The sequence below is a fragment of the Hibiscus syriacus genome, unplaced genomic scaffold (genome assembly GCF_006381635.1).
Source record: "Hibiscus syriacus cultivar Baekdansim isolate YM2019G1 unplaced genomic scaffold, ASM638163v2 tig00110429_pilon, whole genome shotgun sequence".
NCBI lineage: Eukaryota > Viridiplantae > Streptophyta > Magnoliopsida > Malvales > Malvaceae > Hibiscus > Hibiscus syriacus.
In genome coordinates this window covers 2,549,198-2,555,197 of record NW_024062733.1, presented here as the reverse complement: position 1 = coordinate 2,555,197, position 6,000 = coordinate 2,549,198, and positions in this window count along the sequence as shown.

Sequence of the window (6,000 nt, the reverse complement as noted above, 5' to 3'; positions counted from 1 at the left end):
TCATCCATCACAAAACTACACAAGACAGATTAAGAAATGAAGCATCATCAGGATTCCAGACTTATACAAGTACTTTAAGTACCTAGGGGCATGTATTCATTGACAGCTTACTAAAACTTACCACTGGGTCCTATGATCGACTCTTCCTGATACTTTGATACCATTAAATTATAACACCCTAAACCCAAATGGGCCTAAAGTGCCAGAATGGCCTGCCGAGGCAACCTCTTATTTTTAAAACATATTCATTTTGTTTTCAAACATACTGAATGATATCATAAAGACGTAAATAATAGTTATAAAAACACTTTATAAAAATCAAAGCCCTATGACACATAATTTAAAAACAAAAAATAATACAAACTTAAAGTTTAACAAACCAAATACATGAGTAAAGTTCTATGAATACACATGCCATCTAAAGCTACATTACATTACTCTGAAGGAGATGCTGGAAGCCATACTACGATGGTGTTCCACGAATGATCGAAGCTAAAAAACATACGAATGAAAACATCCGAATGCTAATCTTACAAAGCCTGTAGTATAATCTCTAATATAGAGCAGCAGTATGAGTTTCATAAGCACAAGCATGCTAAAGATATGGTACTAAGCAGTAGATATATACATATCTCTTGTTCTCTAATGTAGAATGTTATGCAAGGGTTTATTAGTCTATTACTGCTAATAATTATTAAACTGCTCTATTTTGGTCATTTGTTACTTAAGGGTGTTTTAGTTATTTTCTGCCTCTAAAAATATCTTTATACGTTTCGTGATTCTACGATAATTATTGTGTTTTCTATTCACTGGATGTATTAGTTACTAGCCTGATACCTGACTTAGATTCATTACTTGGTAGCAATACTCTAGTCATTCTTACCACATTTTCCCTATATTTACCATCGAATTGGATAGACAACTATATGTACTTGGTTCAATGACATTCTCATAGTACATGATTCCTCTATTTTGTAATCTGATTAATTTTTCATACCGCTTATCGATATATCCTCTATAATGATCATTCCTTCTTTGTTATTGGCTACGAGGTCCATAAGGGTAATTTAGTTATTTCAGACCCCAAGGGCATTTTAGTAACCTCTCATACTCGAGAGAGATGCCCAATCTCAATTGATATTAAGCTCCTCACTCTTGAGTCTATTTGACATCTTGAAGTCACTCAACCACTTTGGGTATGATACCAAGCCTTCAATATGGATACCCGATCTTCAGTATGGAGACCAATTTACTCAGTATAGAGACCGAGGGTATCGATATCGAGAATCCGACATCGATACCAAGCATCCAGTATCAATACTACAACCTTTAGTATCGATACCAAAAGATCATTATCGATACTCTTCACATCAGTATTGATACTCTCAATTGGAAAACCTAAATTTCATCCCAATTTATCCAGTATTGAAACTCAAACCCAGAAATAACTTGTTTAGGCTTGAGAAACACCCAAAATTCATCCCAAATGTCTTAGTTTAGTTCCTACTCATGTGCTAAAGCTTTAAAAGGTTACTTAGGGTCTTAAAGCGGCATAAAAATACCTTCTTTACATCTAAAACGTCATTTAATCATGAGATCATACAAGAAATTATCTAATTGAGATCATACAATGATCATACAAGAAAAAGGTGAAACATCCATCTAAAAAATTTAAACAAAAGATATATACGAATAGATCTAACTGCACAAATAAACCATAGCATAGGATCAAATTACTAAGTGACCACCGATAAACGCAACTCAAAGTAAAAAATCATGAGAAAACTATCTACGAATGTAAACTCCATATCTAAATCCAATATGAGGGTCCAAAGCAGAGATGACCAACATGATAATATATAAGTGACATCCTGATTAGTCGCAGTGACGTCAAATACAATCTTGAGAAAAATAAATGAAAATAATAGTTAAATTATCAATGAAGAACATCGAATATGTGTTAAAAGGTAGAAGAAAGTGTGCCATAAAGAAAAGGTTATTAGAAAACAAAGATGTGATATAAGAAAATAAATGAAAAACAAGAAATACTATCTGTTGGCGACCAACACCAAGACTAATACCATTTTTTGTCAACCAAAAATGAAAATGATGAAGCAAACCATGCTATTTTTTAATATATATTTATACATTTTTGACAAAACGTATACAATCAAATTAATATTTTCTATTATTGTATTTTATATAGATTATTATAGGTATAATGTTAAAATTAGCCACCAACGTCTATCAAGATGGTTATTTTATCCCTTATTATTTTTTAGAGCATTTTGGCCTCAATGTTTCATTTTGAGGCAAAAGGCCCCTCTATGTATGGAAATCGTTAGTTAACAAATGACTAATGTTTTAAAATAGGGGACTTTTTACCCTAAAATGAAACGTTGATGGCCAAAATGGTCTAGGAAAAAAGAATAAAAGTCAAAATGTTTATTTAGTCAGACGTCAGAGTTATTTTTACCCTAAAATGAAACTTTGGGGGGGAAAAATTCTCAAAAAAATTGGAGACAAAATGATCATTTTAATAAGCATTTGAGCTATTTTTTATTACACTTTTATTAAATGATCCAACAATTAAAATAAGAGTAAACTATATCATTAGTTACTAACTTAAGGATTTGTGTCGTTTTGGTCACTAAGCTATAAAATATTTTATTTTCATAACTAAACTTTTTAATTATACTTTTTTCATTGGTTGTTAGACCATTAACAATTGGATGATGTAGTATTTTGGTCATTAAAATTAGGATTTTTTTTCATCCATTTCCAGCCATCATTGGAAATTATCATTCTCTAGTGTCATTTTTGGCCTCCCTGAATATCAAAAAACTCCTCTCACCGTCCTCTGTCACTTTATTAATTTAGATTCTCCAAAAATCACTTTAAAACTCATGAAATTAAACACGCGAGATTTACTATTTTTGGGATTTGCGGGGCTTTCTTGAATTTTTTTATGGATTTGGGATGTTTGTTCAAAAATTTAAATGATAAGAAACATTCTTTCAAGAAGACACACAACATTCTTTAAAAACTAATCTTGTCATATGGCCGTCAAAGGAGATTGGGGACTAATAGCTTTATATATTGAATGGACACTTATATGGATTTCCATTAGTTTGAAGTGAGTTTTGTAGAAAATCAATCTAACGAGAAAAAATATGAGTGAAATATGAATGTTTTGATACTAATCTCGCAACATACAATGACCAATGATAGGCTGCGATTGATCAATATTGACAATCGGAGGAGTTGATTCTCCAAAAAACAAACAATGGAGAAGATAATGGCCGCCTCATCATGACATTAATGATTTAATGGTCAAATGATAAAAAAATCAATCCAAAAAGTTTAGTGGTGAAATTGAAGCTTTTTATAGTTCAATTACCACAACTAGATAATATCTAAAGTTCAACGACTAATGGTATAAGTTTATCTTAAACTAATGGTAAATCTGTTAAGTGTTGAAGGGATAAAATTTGGGGACTAATAGCTCTATATATTGAATGGAAGTGGGAGCTTTATTTTGCATGACATGCCTTTAATTACTTTATGATCTTTATCACTAAAATCTCATTGCTCCTAACTAAAAAATGTATGTAATAATTGAGATTGGTATGAATGATAGGCAAATATTATTTCTTTATACAAGATAAGGTTTATGGGGTACTACTTCAAGCTTAGTTCTTCCTCACTCTTGAGTCTATTTGACATCTTGAAGTCACTCAACCACTTTGGGTATGATACCAAGCCTTCAATATGGATACATGATCTTCAGTATGGATACTAATTAACTCAGTATAGAGACCGAGGGTATCGATATCGAGAATCTGACATCGATACCAAGTATCCAATATCAATACTACAACCTTTAGTATCGATACCAAGAGATCATTATCGATACTCTTCACATCAGTATTGATACTCTCAATTGGAAAACCCTAAATTTCATCCCAATTTATCTAGTATTGAAACTCAAACCCAGAAATAACTTGTTTAGGCTTGAGAAACGCCCAAAATTCATCCCAAATGTCTTAGTTTGGTTCCTACTCATGTAATAAAGCTTTAAGAGGTTACTTAGGGTCTTAAAGTGGCATAAAAATATCTTCTTTACATCTAAAACGTCATTTAATCATGAGATCATACAAGAAATTATCCAATTGAGATCATACAATGATCATACAAGAAAAAGGTGAAACATCCATCTAAACAATTTGAACAAAATATATATACGAAAAGATCTAACTGCACAAATAAACCATAACATGGGATCAAACTACTAACTGACCACCGATAAACGCAACTCAAAGTAAAAAATCGTAAGAAAACTATCTACGAATGTAAACTCCATATCCAAATCCAATCTGAGGGTCCAAAGCAGAGATGACCAACATGATAATTTATAAGTGACATCCTGATCAGTCGCGGTGACGTCAAATCCAATCTTGAGAAAATTAAACAAAAATAATAGTTAAATTATCAATGAAGAAGATCGAATATGTGTTGAAAGGTAGAAGAAAGTGTGCCATAAAGACAAGGTTATTAGAAAACAAAGATGTGATATAAGAAAATAAATGGAAAACAAGAAATACCATCTGTTGGCGACCAACACCAAGACTGATACCATTTTTTGTCAACCAAAAATGAAAATAGTGAAGCAAACCATGCTATTTTTTTAATATATATTTATACATTTTTGACAAAACATATACAATCAAATTAATATTTTCTATTATTGTATTTTATATAGTTTATTATAGGTATAATGTTAAAATTAGCCACCAACGTCTATCAAGATGGTCATTTTATCCCTTATTATTTTTAGAGCATTTTGGCCTCAATGTTTCATTTTGAGGCAAAAGGCCCCTCTATGTATGGAAATCGTTAGTTAACAAATGACTAATGTTTTAAAATAGGGGACTTTTTACCCTAAAAAGAAACATTGATGGCCAAAATTGTCTAGGAAAAAAGAATAAAAGTCAAAATGTTTATTTAGTCAGACGTCAGAGTTATTTTTACCCTAAAATGAAATTTTGGGGGGTGCAAAATTCTCAAAAACAATTGGAGACAAATGATCATTTTAATAAGCGTTTGAGCTATTTTTTTATTACACTTTTATTAAATGATCCAACAATTAAAATAAGAGTAAACTATATCATTAGTTACTAACTTAAGGATTTGTGTCGTTTTGGTCACTAAGCTATAAAATATTTTATTTTCATAACTAAACTTTTTAATTATACTTTTTCATTGGTTCTTAGACCATTAACAATTGGATGATGTGGTAATTTGGTCATTAAATTTAGGATTTTTTTCCATCCATTTCCAGCCATCATTGGAAATTATCATTCTCTAGTGTCATTTTTGGCCTCCCTGAATATCAAAAAATTCCTCTCACCGTCCTCTATCCCTTTATTAATTTAGATTCTCCCAAAATCACTTTAAAACTCATGAAATTAAACACGCAAAAATTACTATTTTTGGGATTTGCGGGGCTTTCTTGGATTTTTTTATGGATTTGGGATGTTTGTTCAAAAATTTAAATGATAAGAAACATTCTTTCAAGAAGACACACAACATTCTTTAAAAACTAATCTTGTCATATGGCCGTCAAAGGAGATTGGGGACTAATAGCTTTATATATTGAATGGAACACTTATATGGATTTCCATTGGTTTGAAGTGAGTTTCGTAGAAAATCAATCTAACGAGAAAAAATATGAGTGAAATATGAATGTTTTGATACTAATCTCGCAACATACAATGACCAATGATAGGATGCGATTGATCAATATTGGCAATCGGAGGAGTTGATTCTCCAAAAAACAAACAATGGAGAAGATAATGGCCGCCTCATCATGACATTAATGATTTAATGGTCAAATGATAAAAAAAATCAATCCGAAAAATTTAGTGGTAAAATTGAAGCTTTTTATAGTTCAATTACCACAACGAGATAATATCTAAAGTTCAACGACTAATGGTATAA